General features: G+C 39.1%; 1 pseudogene; it reads left to right on the top strand.

Moving 5' to 3' along the window:
* Positions 1-2,097: 2,097 nt before the first annotated feature.
* LOC132373809 (small ribosomal subunit protein uS14-like) lies at positions 2,098-18,055 on the top strand (annotated as a pseudogene).
* The last annotated feature ends 100 nt before the right edge of the window (positions 18,056-18,155 follow it).

Below are 18,155 nucleotides of genomic sequence, written 5' to 3'. Positions count from 1 at the left end.
AAACTGAAAAATGAAAAGCTTAAGAGGGACTTCCCTGGTGGTCCAGTGGGTAAGACTCTGTGCACCCAGTGCAGGGGGCTGGGGTTCAATACCTGGTCAGGGAACTAGATCCCACATGACATAACTAAAGAGTTCACATGCCGCAATGAAGATCCTGCGTGCTGCAGCTAAGGCCAGGCGCAGCCAAAATAAATAAATAAATAATTTTTAAAAGAAAGAAAAGCTTAAGAGCCATACCTTGTTGGGAATACTGTCATAACCAGTAACTTCACCACCTCTTGAATCTTGATTTTAAGCCTCCAATTCTCTGATGATTGCCTCCTATTTTTCTCTCTTTCTTATGGTATTACCATGACACTCACAACTCTTTGACTCCATAAGAAACTTATTCCAGGGAATTCCCTGGCGGTCCAGTGGTTAGGGTTCCATGCTCTCACTGCCAAGGGTCCAAGTTCGATCCCTGATGGGGGAACTAAGATCCCACCAGCTGCACAGCACGGCCAAGGGAGAAAAAAAAAAAAAGAAACTTATTCCAGGTACTATTGCTGTGTAGCAAATTACCACCAAATTTAGAGAATTAAGACAACCACTTTACTCTGCTTACAGTTTGGGGGTCATAAATTTGGGAAGGACTCCAATGGGAAGCTCTTGTCTGGGCTTTCTCATGCAGTTTGGTTACAGCTGGAGGTAAGCTGGGCTAGATGTCGAAGATGGCTCACTTGCAAGGTTGACAGTTGGTACTGACTGTTGACTGGGAGCTCAGCTGGGGCTGTCAACCAGCACCTACACCTGACCTCTCCAGCATGGAAGTCTCAGGGTAGTTGGACTTCTTACATAATGGCTAGCTTCTCCCAGAGTGACTGTACTAGGAGGGCCAGGGGTCAGCTGCATGGCCTTTTCTGATTTAGCCTTGGAAGTCATATGGCTTCCTATTGGTCAAAGCAGTCACGATCCCATCCAGATTCAAGAGAGCAGTCATAGACCCACCTCTTAATGGGACGAGTGTCAAAGAACTGGGGGATCATGTTATAAACCCAACACAGATCTCCAATCTATTGATCCTCCCACTTTTTTTTTTAACATTCACTTTTTTAAAAATAAATTTGTTTATTTTATTTATTTATTTTTGGCTGCATTTGGTCTTTTTTTTTTTTTTTTTTTTTAAATTAATTAATTTATTTATTTTTGGCTGTGTTGGGTCTTCGTTTCTGTGCGAGGGCTTTCTCTAGTTGCGGCAAGCGGGGGCCACTCTTCATCGCGGTGCGCGGGCCTCTCTTGTTGCGGAGCACAGGCTCCAGACGCGCAGGCTCAGCAGTTGTGGCTCACGGGCCTAGTTGCTCCGCGGCATGTGGGATCTTCCCGGACCAGGGCTCGAACCCGTGTCCCCTGCATTTGGCAGGCAGATTCTCAACCACTGCACCACCAGGGAAGCCCTGCATTTGGTCTTCATTGCTGTGCGCGGGCTTTTCTCTAGTTGCGGCGAGTCAAGGCTACTCTTCAGTTGCGGTGCACAGCCTTCTCATTGCGGTGGCTTCTCTTGTTGCAGAGCACGGGCTACAGGAGCGTGTACTCAGTAGCTATGCCTCCGCAGCTCGTGGAATCTTCCCAGACCAGGGCTCGAACACGTGTCCCCTGCGTTGGCAGGCGGATTCTTAACCACTGCGCCACCAGGGAAGCCCGATTCTCCCACTTTTCTCATTGCCAACTCAAGTTCCTTGCTTTAAATTAAACTCCTTTCTGGAATCATCAAGTTCTTCTCTTTTGGATCATTTCCAACAGCAAACAAGCATAATCTAGTGTTAAAAATAAATGGTATATTCTCATCTCTGTTCATATAAGTGATCCAAAGCCATGGGGTTTTCAGTACTGTTATGCCTTAAAGGAAAGGACAGTTAAAATGTCCTTCTTTTGGTTTAAGAAAGAATGCTTACAAATAGTTATACCTTTTGGGAAACAGATTTCTACCAATGAGGAAAACTATTATGACAATGAATCGGACTTGAAGCTTTTTTTTAAAGGGATTGTTATGAGGAAATAATAACAATCTCTGAAATCTAAATGTCTAGCTTTTTGCTTCGTTGCAGCCAAGAAAGCAAGATGGGTCACCAGCAGCTCTACTGGAGCCATCGGAGAAAATTCGTCAAGGTTCTCACCCTTGCCACATCTGCTCAAACCAGCCTGGTCTGATCTGGAAATACGGCCTCAATATGTGCCACCAGTGTTTCTGCTAGTACGCAAAGGATATCGGCTTCATAAGTGAAGCTGGACTAAGTGAACTTCCTTGAATGTGTCATCGAGGACATCTACCCTATGCAGAAACAATGCAAGCTCTTTGTATATAAAATGAAAATGTTAAAACTTCCCTCAAAATAATAAATAAATGTCTTAAAAGACTCCTTTTGCCTGAAGTACATTCTTCAGAATTTTCCTTATTGAGAGCTTTGGGAGGTAAACTCTATTTTTCTAAAAATGTCTTTATTTTGCCCTATCTCCTGAAAGATGTTTTTACTGGATATAGAATTCTAGGTCAGGTAGTTCATTTCCATCATCACCCAGTGTCTTCCCTGAATTCCCTTGTTGCTATGAGAAGCCACCTCTCTGTCTGCCACTTCCTTGAAGGTAATTTCCCTTTCCTCTCCAGCTGCATTTAGGACTTCTTTCCCTGACTTTGGTGTTCTGATGTTTCGATGCAGTGTATCTAGGTGTGGTGTATTTATTTTTTCTGGCTGAGGTTCACAGAGCTTCTTCACTATATGATTTCTCTTTCATCAGTTTAGAAATTTCACAGCCATTATCTCTTCAAATATTGCCTCTGCTCCATTCCATCTCTCCTCCTTCTGGGACTCCAACAGACTCATGCTGGATAGACCTTCTCATTCGAGCCTCCATATTTCCTAACCTTTCTTTCATGTTTTCCATCTCTATGTCTTTCCAGGCAATATTCAGGTTAATTTATTCACATTTATCTTTTAGTTCACTAACTCTGTCTTTAACTGTTTGTAATCTGCTCTTAAAGCTGTATACTGAGTTTTAAATTTAGTTAAAATTAAAATTCAATTAACATTTTTACTAAATTAAAACTTTTGTTTTAGAATTTCCACTTGGAAATTCTTCTCAAGCTACTTGATTATTCATTATAGTTTTTTTAGTTTCTGCACATACGTTCAAACTTGCCTTTTATTACTATATTGAACATAGGCACTTTATAATCTGTTTGATAATTTCATTATTTGAAACGTTCTATCTGTGGTTACTGCTGGCTTGCTGCCATGATTTCTCATCTTTCTGTTTAATTACCTTTTTTAACTTAGAGGTGCTTGTTAGCCTTGGCATTGTATTTATCGAAAACTCTGAGGCCTAAGAAGAAAGTGAATACCTGCAGAGAGAATCTCCGTTTGCTTCTACCAGGCACCTATAGAATTACAAACCTGAGATCATTCTATATTTAATGCCCACTGAGGTTTCTTGGACCACCCCGACTGTATGAATTTGAGCTGCAACCCATGTGAGGACCAGCTTCTTGTTCTAAATTTTCAGCATCTCTTTCTCTATCTCTGTGTCTCTGCCTCTGTATCTCTCTCTCTGTCTCTCTCTCTCTCACACACACACACACACACACAAACACACAACTTCACTTTGCCCCCAGATTCGAACCTGTCAATTTTCTTCACAATCCTCGAAAGACAGAGTGTATCTCTACTTCATCCCTACCCGGGGAGTTTAACCTTTTGATGTCTAAGCTTTGTAGAGGGTTGGTCTCTTATTAGGGGTCTCCTCCTGGGTGGGCTCTGTGCTTTATCTCTGTTCTTTACATCTCAAAGATTACATATTAGTTTCCTAGGGCTGCCATAAAAAAATACCGCTAACTTGGTGGCTTAAAACAACAGAAATTTATTCTCTCACAGTTCTGGAGTCTAGAAGTTCAAAATCAAGCAGACTGTTCTCTGCACAGTCAGCAGGCCATGCTCTCTCCAAAGACGCTAGGGAAGGGCTCTTTCTTGCCTTTTCCTAGCTTCTGGTGGTTGCTGGCTTTCCTCAGCTTGCGGATGCATCACTTTAATCTGTGCTTCCATTGTCACGTGACCTTCTCTCCTATGTTTCTCTGTCTGTGTCCAAATTTCCCTCTTCTTATAAGGACACCAGTCATTGGATTAGGTGACTGGTGTCACCAACCTAATCCAGTATGACCTTATCTTAACTAATTTCATCTGCAAATACCCTATGTCTAAATAAAGTCACATTCTGAGGTTCTGAGTGGATATGAATGGGGGGGGCACTATTCAACATGGCATAACCTATAAAATCCCAAATCCAAGTTTTCTTGGTTCGCCAAATGCCCTCATCAAAAGCAATGTGCAGTGCTCCACTTGTCCCTCTGGGCTCCTGTCTTATTTAGTCCCTGTTTTCTTACTAGATCATCAATGATCTTAGAAAACACTTCTTTAGGAAATAGTTTATCCTGGATTTTTAATCATTTTCAGCAGGAAATTCTATGTAGGAATCTAGCTCACCATATTACATCTCCATTCATTTTATGAAGCTACAACGTGATAAGAATAGCTCAAGAAAATTAATGAATTATATGTCTATTTCACTTACGAGCATGTGCAAAAGTCCCAACAAAATATTAGCTAATGAAATTCAACAGTTTATTTTTGTAAATGCATCCTGATCACATGGGTTTAACAGAGAAATCCAAGGATGTCTCAACATCCCACTTTCATTTTCCATGGTAATTCAACACATTCATGGACAAAGAGAGAAAAATTGCATGATCATCTCATGAAATGTGATTTTTTTAAAAAATAAATTTATTTATTTATTTATTTTTAGTTTTGGCTGTGTTGGGTCTTTGTTGCTGTGCACAGGCTTCCTCTAGCTGTGGCGAGTCGGGGTTACTCTTCGTTGTGGTGTGCAGGCTTCTCATTGTGGTGGCTTCTCTTGTTGTGGAGCATGGGCTCTAGGTGCATGGGCTTCAGTAGTCAATGTGAATTTTATAACATTCAACAATTAATTATGATTTTTTAAATGGCTTCCAGCCATTATGGAATAACAGCTATTGGACTTGCCCACCTGCCAAAGGGGGAAAAATCCAGAAAAGTAAACAAAATATTGGAAGCAACTATTTTCAGACATTGGACAAAGGACAGCACAGGACTGTGATCCCTGAGAGAAAGGAAGCAAGTTACATAAAGCCTATGATTGCCCTGGTTTTCCCTGGTTCTTCAAATGGAGGCATTTCCAGACTGCACTGGAGGGAAGAGGGTCCAATTAGAGTGTGGTGGTCTTGATGAGTTTAGAAGACAGAAGTCAGAGTTTGGGGAGGCTGATGTATTTGGAATTTTCAGATAAAAGTACTAGAGAAAAAGGATCAATTCAGGGAAAGGGTTCCAGAAATCTACAGTAGGATCCCCCTAAGTTTTAGTAAATACTCAGTTGTGCTTACGTAGAATAAAATTCCATAAGGCTGGATAAAGAAAAGCTATTGGGAAACTGTAATCTAGAAATTCCCAGAGCTCATGTAGGACTGGGGGAAGGTCAAGATCCAATAGCTAAGTGGTGAGACATATTGAACACTGTCACATTCAGTAGGGCTGGACTAACCCCAGAGTAAAGACCACTTTAGACTGATGCTAACAAAGTTTTAAAACAAACCTGAAAAGAATCAAGCTGATCCACAAGAAACTTAACTGACTTCCAAAACCAACTTCAATACTCTTTAGAGGAGGATAATGAAATCCAAGCACTTATGTCCTGCGACAGCAACAGCAACAAAAATCCCAGACCTGCAGTGAACCAGGAAAAATCTGGAGGGAAAAAATCAGTCAAAACAGAATCAGAAAGGACAGAAATCATGGAATTAATAGACATGGACTTAGAACAACTATTATAAATATACTCATGGATTTATAGAAAACATCAACACAGTGAGCAAAGAAATGGAAGACATAAAAAAGAATCAAATGGAATTTTGACAGATGAAAACTCAGTATACGAAATGAAAATTTTACTAGATGAGGTTAACAGTGGGTTAGACACTGAGGAAGAAAAGATAAGTGAACATGAAAACAGAGTAATAGAAACTATCCAAATTGAAACAGAGAGAAAAAACATTGAAAAAAAATTAACAAGCCTCATTGATCTCTGGGAAAATATCAAGCAGTCTAACAACTGTATAATTGGAGACACGCACAAAGGGTAAGCACACACACAAAAGTATTGAAAGAAATAATGGCTGAAATTTTTCCAAATGTTTTGAAAACTATAAACCCACAGGTCCAAAATACTCAACAAATTCCAAGCAGGAAAAACACAAAATAAACTACTTCAAAACATATAATAATCTAGTTGCTGAAAATTTATGATCAAAAGAAAGTATTAAAAACAGCCAGAAAAAAAGATGCATGCATATCAGGAAACAAAGATAAGAATTTTTGCTGATTTCTCATCAGAAACAATGTAAACCATAATAAATGGAATGACATCCTTAAATTGCTAAAAGGAAAACATTTTCAACCTAGTATTCTACATGCAGTGAAAATATCCTCCAAAAAGTGAAGGTGAAATAAAGACAACAACAGACATACAAAATCTGAGATAATTTTTCACTAGCATATCTGCAATACAAGGAATATTAAAATAAGTTATTTAGAATGAATGAAACACATGTGAGGAGAACTTGGGTGTACACAAAGGAATAAAGAGGACTGAAGGTAATCCTAAAAGACTTTTTTCATGCTTGAATTTCTTTAAAATATAATTGACTGTATACATTTTTAAAATCAGCAATGTACTGTAGAGTTTAAAACATATGTGTAAGTAAAACATACAACAACAACAGCACAAAGGGTGGGAGGGAGAATAGGAAATACACTGTTGTAGGGTTCTTATATGTGAGATAGTATATTTTTATTTGAGGGTAAATTATGATAATCTAAAAATGCATACTACAAACTCAAGAGAATACACATTAAAAATCATAGAGGGGGGAGCCGGCGGCCCTCGGGCCCTCCCCCAGCGCTGGAAAGCGCGGGCTGCTCCGAGGGGGCGGCTTGGTTGCTGGCGGTTTGGCAGATTAGTGAAGGAACAAGCAGAAAAGCGAACGGCCGTCTCTTCCCCGCTCCGGAGCGTGCTCGCGTTCCTGCTGGAGATTTCGAGAATCTCGAGGCAATCTTGCCGTATTTGAACTGGCCAAAGACAACTTCAGACCTGTATAATGTAACAGAAAAGGTCAGAAAACATTAGGCAGTAGAAGTGTGAGCATATTAAGTAAGATGAACGTCTCGGGAAGCAGTTGTGGAAGCCCTAGTTCTACAGATGTATCTAATGACTTTAAGGATCTTTGGACAAAACTAAAGGAGTATCATGATAAAGAAGTACAAGTAGAGGATCCACTTGGAGAAACCAGTATAAGAGGCTATTTGAAAGACGTCAAACATGGACTTGTCCAGACTTTGCAGGTTTTGAAGTATATATAGGAATCAAAATTCAGTCATTGCTTTTAAAACTTCATGCCAGGTTAAAAAAAAAAAAAAAAGGAAAAGAAAAGATACGAAGGTAGTACTTGAGTTACATAATTTTTCTTAGATACGCATAAGAACTTAAATGCATCTGAACTTGTTTGGATACAATTTTTTTTTTTTTTTTTTTTGCTTTTAAAATCCCTTTCAGTATCAGGTTTATTATTAAAAAGCACAGGTAATAAGATGGAATTTAGAATATTTTTCAGAATGTCACCATTTTAATAAATGGTTTTTGTCCATGCTATGGTTTACCATCAACATCTCATCTAGTAGTATTTTCTATATCTGGTAAATAAGGTAATCAATTTCATAGAAAACTAGGCAGATTTTTGAGGACAGAGTTGGAGCCCCATTGAAGAAACGGAAAGTAAAGAGGCTCTAATATGACAGGATAAATACTTTTTGATTCAGTTTTGGATTGCTCCATTTATTTTCTTAGATGTTTCATCAAAAATTCCAAAAAGATAACATTCATATTAAGACTACACAAATTAGCAATGAAAGGAGTTGCAAGTAATTTTGGTCCATAACATCAGTGTCCTACTCATTAAGAAAGGCTAGTCATCAGGAAAATGCAAATCAAAACCACAATGAGATATCACCTCACACCTGTCAGAATGGATATCATCAAAAAGAACACAAATAAGAAATGTTGGCGAGGATGTGAAGAAAAGGGAACCGTCATACACTGTTGGTGGGAATATAAATTGTTGCAGCCTCTGTGGAAAAAAGTATGAACGTTGCTTAAAAAACTGAAAATAGAACTGCCGTATATGACCCAGCCATTGTACTCCTGGGTATATATCCGAAAAAAAACAAAAACACTAATTCGAAAAGATACATGCACCTCAATGTTCATAGCAGCATTATTTGCAATTGCCAAGATATGGAAGCAACCTAAGTGTCCATCAACAGATGAATGGATAAAGATGTGGTGTGTATATGTACTCAGCCATTTAAAAAAAAAAAAAAAAAAGAATGGACTACTACTCAGCCATAAAAAAAGAAATTTTGCCATTTGCAGTAACATGGGTGGACTTAGAGGGTATTATGCCAAGTGAAATAGACAGAGAAAGACAAATACTGTATGATGTCACTTATATGTGGAATCTAAAAAATACAACAAACTAGTAAATATAACAAAAAAGAAGCAGACTCACTCAGACTCAGATACAGAGAACAAACTAGTGGTTATCAGTGGGGAAAGGGAAGTGGGGGGCAATATAGGTAGGAGATTAAGAGGTATAAACTATTAGGTATAAAATAAGCTACAAGGATAGGGACTTCCCCAGCAATCCAGTGGTTAAGACTCCGCACTCCCATTGCATGGGGCTTGGGTTCGATCCCTCGTCCAGGAACTGAGATCCCACATGCTGCACAGTGCGGCCAAAAAAAAAAAAAGGATATATACAACACGGGAAATATAGCCAATATTTTGTAACAACTATAAATGGAGTGTAACCTTTAAAAATTGGGAATCACTATATTGTACACCTGTAACAATATCAACTATATTGTCAATAAAAAAAAGAGTACTATCATTAACTCTCAAAAAAAAAAAAAATCATAGAGGGACTTCCCTGGAGGTCCAGTAGTTAAGACTCCATGCTTCCAATGCAGGGGGCATGGGTTCAATCCCTGGTGGGGGAACTAAGATCTCACATGCTGCGTGGCGTGGCCAAAAAAAAAAAAAAATCACAGAGATATAGTTAGTTAGCTAAGAGAGGAGATAAAATGGAATTCTGAAACATGTTTGTTTAATACAAAAGAAAGCAAAAAGGAAGAGAAATAAAACAAAGGTAAGATGGGACAAATATAAAACAAATAGCAAGATGGTAGATTTAAAACCAAAAAGTCAATAATTACATTAAATGGAAATCTTCTAAACACTTAAATTACAATGCAGAGATTGTTAGACTGTATAAAAAAGTGAGACCCAACTATAGGCTGTCTCAAGAAATGAATTTTAATATAAAAACAAAAATAAACTAGGGACTTCCCTGGTGGTCCAGTGGTAAAGAATCCTCCTACCAATGCAGGGGACACAGGTTCAATCCCTGGTCAGGGAACTAAGATCCCACATGCTGCAGGGCAACTAAGCCTGCACGCCACAACTACTGAGCTTGTGTACCTCAGTGAGAGAGCCTGCGTGCCACAAACTACAGAGCCCATATGCCCTGGAGCCCATGCACCACAACTAGAGAGAGAAAAACCCACATGCCACAACTAGAGAGAAGCCCACATGTTGCAACGAAAGATCCCACATGCCTCAATGGAGAACAGCATGCCACAACTAAGACCTGACACAGCCAAATAAATAAATAAATATTTTAAAAAATAAACTAAATGTAAAAGCCTGGAAGGGAGGAGAAGAACCAATGAATTAGAAGGAAAAAACAGAAATAAGTGAAATGGAATTGTTTTCTTAATTTCTCTTTCTGTTAGCTTATTGTTAGCATATAGAAATGCAATAGGTTTTGCTTTTGTTTTTTTTTTTTGGTAGTGCTGTGCAGCTTGTGGGATCTTACTTCCCCAACCAGGGGTCAAACCTGGGCCTTGGCAGTAAAAGCACAGAGTCCTAACCACTGGACCTCCAGGGAATCCCCTAAATGCAACAGATTTTTGTATGTTGATTTTGTACCCCACAAGATTACTGTATTTATTATTTCTTTTTTTCTAGAAAATTAAAAAATATCCCACTTTATTATCAGGACGCTAAAGTTAAAACTCCTTGCACCTTCAGAGAAACGTTTTCACTGAAATATATATTTTCCCCATTTTATTTGATTTCTTTTTTATTGAGGTATATTGATTTACATATTATATAAGTTTCAGGTGCACAACATAGTGATTCACGATTTTAAAGGTTATACTCTATTTATAGTTATTATAAAATATTGGCTATAGTCCCTGTACAATAGATACTTGTAGATTATTTACTTTATACATAGTAGTTTGTACCTCTTAATCCCCTACGCTTATCTTGTTCCTCCCTATTTGTTTATTATTTCTAATATTTTTTGGTGGGGTCTTTAGGGTTTTCTATATATAAAATCATGTCATCTGCAAATAGTGGCAGTTTTACTTCTTCCTTTCCAATTTGGATGCCTTTAATTTCTTTTTCTTGCCTAATTGCTCTGGCTAGGTTTTCCAATACTGTGCTGAATAAGAGTGGCGAGAGTGGGCATCCTTGTCTTGTTTCTGATTTTAGAGGTAATGCTTTCAGTTTTTCACCATTGAGTATGATGTTAGCTGTGGGTTCATCATATATGTCTTTATTATGTTAAGGTACATTCCTTCTATGCTCATTTTATTTATTCATTTATTTAAAAAAAATTTTTTTTTAAATTTATTTATTTATGGCTGTGTTGGGTCTTCGTTTCTGTGCGAGGGTTTTCTATAGTTGTGGCAAGCGGGGGCCACTCTTCATCGCGGTGCGCGGGCCTCTCACTATCGCGGCCTCTCTTGTTGAGGAGCACAGGCTCCAGGCGCGCAGGGTCAGTAATTGCGGCTCACGGGCCCAGTTGCTCCACGGCATGTGGGATCTTCCCAGACCAGGGCTCGAACCCGTGTCCCCTGCATTGGCAGGCAGATTCTCAACCACTGTGCCACCAGGGAAGCCCCTATGCTCACTTTATTGAGAGGTTTTTTTTTTAATCATAAATGGGTGTTGGATCTTGTCAAATGCTTTTTCTGCATCTATTGAGATAATCATATGGTCTTTATCCTTCATTTTGTTAATGTGGTGTATCATATTGATTGATTTCTGGACATTGAACCATCCTTCCCTCCCTGGGATAAGTCCCACTCTATCGTGGTGTATGATCCTTTTAATGTATTATTGTATTGGTTTTCTAGTGTTTTGTTGAGGATTTTTTAATCTGTGTTCATCAGAGATATTGACCTGTAATTTTCTTTTTTTGTGTTGTCTTTGTCTGGTTTTGGAATCAGGGTGATGTTGACCTTATAAAATGAGTTAGGAAGCATTCCTGCCTCTTCAGTTTTTTGGAGTAGTTTGAGATGAATAGGTATTAAATATTCTTTGAATGTTTGGTAGCATTTACCTTTGAAGCTATCTGGTCCTGGACTTTTGTTTTGGGGGAGCTTTTTGATTATTGTTTAAATCTCTGCAGTAGTGATCAGCCTATTCAGATTTTCTATTTCTTTTTTTTTTTTAATTTATTTTATTTATTTATTTTTGGCTGCGTTGGGTCTTCGTTTCTGTGCGAGGGCTTTCTCCAGTTGCGGCAAGCGGGGGCCCCTCTTCATCGCGGTGCGCGGGCCTCTCACTATCGCGGCCTCTCTTGTTGCGGAGCACAGGCTCCAGATACGCAGGCTCAGTAATCGTGGCTCACGGGCCCAGCTGCTCTGCGGCATGTGGGATCTTCCCAGACCAGGGCTCGAACCGTGTCCCCTGCATTGGCAGGCAGATTCTCAACCACTGCGCCACCAGGGAAGCTCCAGATTTTCTATTTCTTCATGATTCAGTCTTGGAAGGATGTATGATTCCAATGATTTGTCCATTTCTTCTAGGTTGTCTACTTTGTTGGCATATAGCTATTCATAATATTCTCTCATAATCTTTTGTATTTCTGAGGTATCCATTAGTTCTCCTCTTTCGTTTCTGATTTTATTTATCACAGTCTTCTCTCTTTTTTTCTTAGTGAGCCTAGATAGATCTTTGTCAACTTTGTTTATCTTTCCAAAGAGCCACCTCTTAGTTTCACTGGTCTTTTCTATTATCTTTTTGTCTCTACTTCATTTATTTCTGCTCTGCTCTTAATTATTTCCTTCCTTCTACTGACTTTGGGTTTTGTTTGTTCTTCTTTTTCTAGTTCCTTTAACTGCAAAGTTAGATTGTTTATTTGAGATTTTTCTGTGTCTTGAGGTAGACCTATACTGCTATAAACTATGTTTTTACTACACCCCATAGATTTTTTTTAGAATTCCTTTATTTTATTTATTTATTTATTTATTTATTTTATTTTGTTTATTTATTTATTTATTTATTTATGGCTGCGTCAGGTCTTAGATGCAACACATGGGATTTTCATTGCAGCGTATGGGCTCTTCGTTGCGGCACTCAGGCTTCTCTCTAGTTGTGGCATGCGGGTTTCTTCTCTTTAGTTGTGGCACACAGGCTCCAGAGAGTGTGGGCTCTGTAGTTTGCAACACATGGGCTTTCTAGTTGAGGAGCCTGGGCTCAGTAGTTGCAGCACATGGACTTAGTTGCCCTGCTGCACATGGGATCTTAGTTCCCCGACCAGGGATCAACACGTGTCCCCTGTATTGGAAGACAGATTCTTTACCACTGGACCACAAGGGAAGTCCCACCCCATAGATTTTTAAAAAAAATTTTTTTATTGGAGTATAATTGCTTAACAATGTGTCAGTTTCTGCTCTACAATGAAGTGAATCAGCTATATATATACATATATCCCCTCCCTCTTGGACCTCCCTCCCACCCCCCATCCCACCCATCTAGGTCATCACAGAGCACTGAGTTGAGCTCCCTGTGCTATACAGCAGGTTCCCACTAGCTATCTATTTTACACATGGTAGTGTGTATATGTCAAAGACCCTGAATAGCCAAAGCAATCTTGAGAAAGAAAAACAGAGCTGGAGGAATCAGGTTCCCCAACTCCAGACTATACTACAAAGCTACAGTAATCCAGACAGTATGGTACTGGCACAAAAACAGAAATATAGATCAATGGTACAGGCTAGAAAGCCCAGCGATAAACCCACGCACCTATGGTCACCTAATCTGTGACAAAGGAGGAAAGGATATACAATGGAGAAAAGACAGTCTCTTCAATAAGTGGTGCTGGGAAAACTGGACAGCTACATGTAAAGGAATGAAATTAGAACACTCCCTAACACCATACACAAAAATAAACCCCAAATGGATTAAAGACCTAAATGTAAGAACAGACACTATAAAACTCTTAGAGGAAAACCTAGGAAAAACATTCTTTGACATTAACCACAACAAGATCTTTTTTGATCCACCTCCTAGAGTAATGAAAATAAAAATAAAGGCAAACAAATGGGACCTAGTTAAACTTAAAAACTTTTGCACAGCAAAGGAAACCATAAACAAGATGAAAAGGCAACCCTCAGAATGGGAGAAAATATGTACAAACGAAGCAACAGGCAAGGGATTAATCTCCAAAATATACAAACAGCTCATGCAGCTCAATAACAAAAAAACAAATAACCCAATCAAAAAATGGGCAGAAGACCTAAATAGACATTTCTCCAAAGAAGACATACAGATGGCCAACAGGCACATGAAAAGATGCTCAACATCACTAATTATTAGAGAAATGCAAATCAAAACTACAATGAGGTATCACCTCACACTGGTTAGAATGGGCATCATCAAAAAATCTTCAAACAACAAATGCTGGAGAGGGTGTGGAGAAAAGGGAACCCTCTTGCACTGTTGGTGGGAATGTAAATTGGTACAACCACTGTGGAGAATAGTATGGAGGTTCCTTAAAACACTAAAAATAGAACTACTATATGACCCAGCAATCCCACTACTGGGCATATACCCTGAGAAAACCATAATTTGAAATGACACATGTACCTCAGTGTTCATTGCAGCACTATTTACAATAGCTGGGACATGGAAAGAACCTAAATGTCCAATGACAGATGAATGTATAAAGAAGATGTGGTACCTATATACAATGGAATATTACTCAGCCATAAAAAGGAATGAAATTGGATCATTTGTAGAGATGTGGATGGACCTAGATTCTGTCATATAGAGTGAAGTAAGTCAGAAAGAGAAAAACAAATATCATATATTAATGCATATATGTGGAATCTAGAAAAATGGTACAGATGAATCTATTTCCAGGGAAGGAATAGAGACACAGACATAGAGAGCAGGCATGTGGACACAGTGAGGGAAGGGGAGGGTGGGACGAACTGGGAGATTAGGTTTGACATATATACACTACCATGCATCCCTATACACTAACAATGAAAGATCAGAAAGAGAAATTAAGGAAATAATCCCATTTACCATTGCAACAAAAAGAATAAAATACCTAGGAATAAACCTACCTGAGCAGGCAAAAGACCTGTACTCAGAAAACTATAAAACACTGATGAAAGAAATCAAAAACGACACAAACTGATGGAGAGATATACCATGTTCTTGGATTGGAAGAATCAATATTATAAAAATGACTATACTACCTATAGATTTTGATATGTTGTATTTTTATTTTCATTTGTCTTCAGGTATTTTTTTATGTCTGCTTTGATTTTTTTCATTGACCCAATGTTGTTCAGTAGCACGTTGGTCAGTCTCCACATATTTGTGATCTTCCCAGCTTTCTTCTTGTAGTTGATTTCTAGTTTCATACCGTTGGATTGGAAAATTGCTTGATATGATTCCAATCTTCTTAAATTTATTGAGACTTGTTTTGTGTCTCAACATATGGTCTATTCTTGAGAAAGTTCCATGTGCACTTGAGAAGAATGTGTTTTCTGCTGCATTTGGATGGAATGTTCTGTACAAATCTATCAAATCCATCTGGTCCAATGTTTCATTCAAGGCCACTGTATACTTGTTGACTTTCTGTATGGGTGAACTATCCGTTGATGTAAGTGGGTGTTAAAATCTCCTACCATCATTGTGTTACTGCCAATTTCTCCCTTTAGGTCTGTTAATGTTTGTTTTAAATATTTTGGTGCTCCCATGTTAGGTGCATATATATTAATAATGTTATGTCTTCTTGATGACTTGCCTTCTTCATCATCATATACTATCCATTTCTGTGTCTTATTACCCTTTTTGGCTTGAAGTCTATTTTGCCTGAGGTGGATATGGCTGCACCCCCTTTCTTCTGGCTGCCATTTGCTTGGAGCATCACCTTCCATTCCTTCACTGTGAGCCTGTGTGTGTCTTCAGAGCTGAGGTGAGTCTCCTGGAGGAAGCTTTAGTTGGGTCTTATTCTTTAACCCACTCTGTGTGTTTTGATTGGTGACATCAACCCATTTATATTTAGGGTGACTATTGATAGATGAGAACTTAGTATTGCCATTTTATTTCTTGTTTTCTGGTTGCTCTACATCTCCATTATTTCTTCTTTCTTGTGTTTCTGTCTGCCATTTTGGTTTGGTGGTTTTCTCTTACATTTTTCTCAGTTTCCTCTTTTTTGTTTCATGTCTCTGCTCTAGATATATGTTTTGTCGTTATCATGAGGTTTGCACAAAATGTTTCTGATATAAAATGGTCTTTTTTCTGCTGATAGCATCTTATCTTCATTTACCTACATGGGTTCTGTCAGTTTTCCTCTTCCCCTTTTGTGCTTTTGTTGTCTCAAATTATCTCTTTTTATGTTGTGAGTTTGTTACCAAATTGAAGTAGCCATAGTTTTTTTTCTTCTTTTCCCCCCTTTAACATTTATGCTATAATAAAGTGTTTAAAAACCTATTCTGATAAAGAGTTGCAATTTTCTGATTCTGTCTATTTATCACCTTACTTGAAGTTTTGTGTACTTTAGCCTTTTCGTTTCTGGTAAAAGAGCTCCTTTCAACATTTCTTGTAAGGCAGATCTAGTGGGGGTTTTTTTGTTTTTTTGTTTTTAATTGAAGTATAGTCGAATACAATGTTGTGTTAATTTCTGCTGTAGAGCAAAGTGACTCAGTTATACATATATATCAGTACGCTCTTTTTCATATTCTTTTCCACTATGGTTTATTACAGGATATTGAATATAGTTCCCTGACCTATACAGTGGAAACTTGTTGTTTAACCATTAGGTCTAGTATTAATGAACTTCCTCAGCTTTTGTTTGTCTCGGAAAGCCTTTATTTCCCTTCATATTTGAATGATAACTTTGCAGGATAAAGTATTCTTGGGTGAATATCTTTCAGTACTTTGAGAATATCATTCCACTCCCTCCTGGCCTGTAGAGCTTCTTCTGAGAAATCTGCTGATAAATTAATGGGGGTTCTATGTAGGTTAACATCCTTTTTTCCCCAGCTACCTTCAAAATTCTTTGTTATTGACTTTTGACAATTTTAATATAATGTGTCTTGGAGAAGGTCTGTTTGCATTGAGGTAATTAGGTGTTCTCTTAACTTCATGGACTTGTATATCCGTAACAGGGAAGAGCCAATTTTGACTCCATGTTGGATCCGTTTCTTTGACTTTAGCCTTTGCTTTTCATTGCTTTTGTTATTATAATCATACATAATGGCCTGCCTCAGGGAACCCTACCCACCTGTGAATGGCTGCAAGAAAGAAGAAATTAACACGTCCAAGGCTGGCCATTCCAGATGTTTGCCCTTGTTACTTTACTTTCCTCTCTGATTCTGTAAAAGAAACTGGCGTCCAGACCCCAGTAAGATGGTTATTTTGAGACACTAGTCTGCCATCTTCTCGGTCTGCTGGCTTTCCGAATAAAGTTGTATTCCTTGCCTCAAAAAAAAGAATTTCATCATTTTAAAACTATTTCATTTCTCTTGCCTCTTATATTTGTATCATTTCTAGATTTCTGTTTTTGCTCTTGCTATTTCTCTCTTCCATATGGTCTGCTCTATTTCCAATTCTTTCTAATGCATCCTTCATCTCATTTATTGAGTTCTTCAGCTCCAGAATTTCTGTTTGGTTTTTTTTTAGAGTTTCAATCTCTTTGGTAAAGTATTCCTTCTGTTCATTAATTTTCTTCCTGAGCCCATTTAACTGCTTTTATGAGTTTTCTTGCAGCTCATTGATTTTCTTCATGACAGCTATTTTGAATTCTCTATCAGTTAGATCACAGTATTCCATGATTTTAAGTTTGGTTTCTGGAGAATTGTCATTTTCTTTTTGTGGTGCAGTGTCACCACGGTTCTTCATGGTGCTTCATAAGTTGTTCCTCTGCCAGGGCATGTGAGGTAGCAAACAGCTTTCTGCTTGATTCTGAGCTGCCTCTTGTTATATTTGAGAGTCAGCACTTTCCACCCTCCACTGCCTCTGGCAGGGGCGTCGCCCTGTGCCCTCATGATCACTTCTTGTACCTCTGGAGTCATTGGTCTCTTGCTGCTGCCTGTGTTGCTAGCGTTGGTCCCTGGGGCACCAGGAGAGTGGGCTCCTCCATTTTGCCTGGGATCCCCTGGGTCGCAGATTCTGCCACTGCCGGGGGAGGGTTTGGGTGGGGGTAGCCAGTGTTGCACAGGTACCCCTGTCATGTCAGGTGCACAGGCTCTGTCACTGCAGGGTGGGGGGAGTCATGGGCCCCTCTGCAGCTGAAGGGATGGGATCCCAGGCCTCATGGCCACCACTGCCAGTTGCCTATGGCTGCCACGGTGGCTGGGGCGATGGAGTCACGTGCGTCACCTCCCCTGCTACTGCCAAGTTCTCTGGGGCTGCAGGTGGGAATCCAGGACTGCAGGCACCCCCCCCCCCGCCGGGGTTCCCCCAGTTCCACCTCCTCTATGGGCTCCAGTTCAGCCACCTTCAGATGTACGGAAGTGTGGAATTCTCCAGCACCCTAGTGTATGGGGCAGAGGCACCCTTTTAGCATTGTGAATGTTTTATTGGTTGTAGATTGAAGGGGAGAGACAAAGGGAAGGTCTCAATTTGCCATGTTGCAGATATCCCTCCACGAAACACTATTTTTA

The sequence above is a fragment of the Balaenoptera ricei genome, chromosome 10 (genome assembly GCF_028023285.1).
Source record: "Balaenoptera ricei isolate mBalRic1 chromosome 10, mBalRic1.hap2, whole genome shotgun sequence".
Lineage (NCBI taxonomy): Eukaryota > Metazoa > Chordata > Mammalia > Artiodactyla > Balaenopteridae > Balaenoptera > Balaenoptera ricei.
This window is presented reverse-complemented; position numbering and strand designations above follow the sequence as displayed.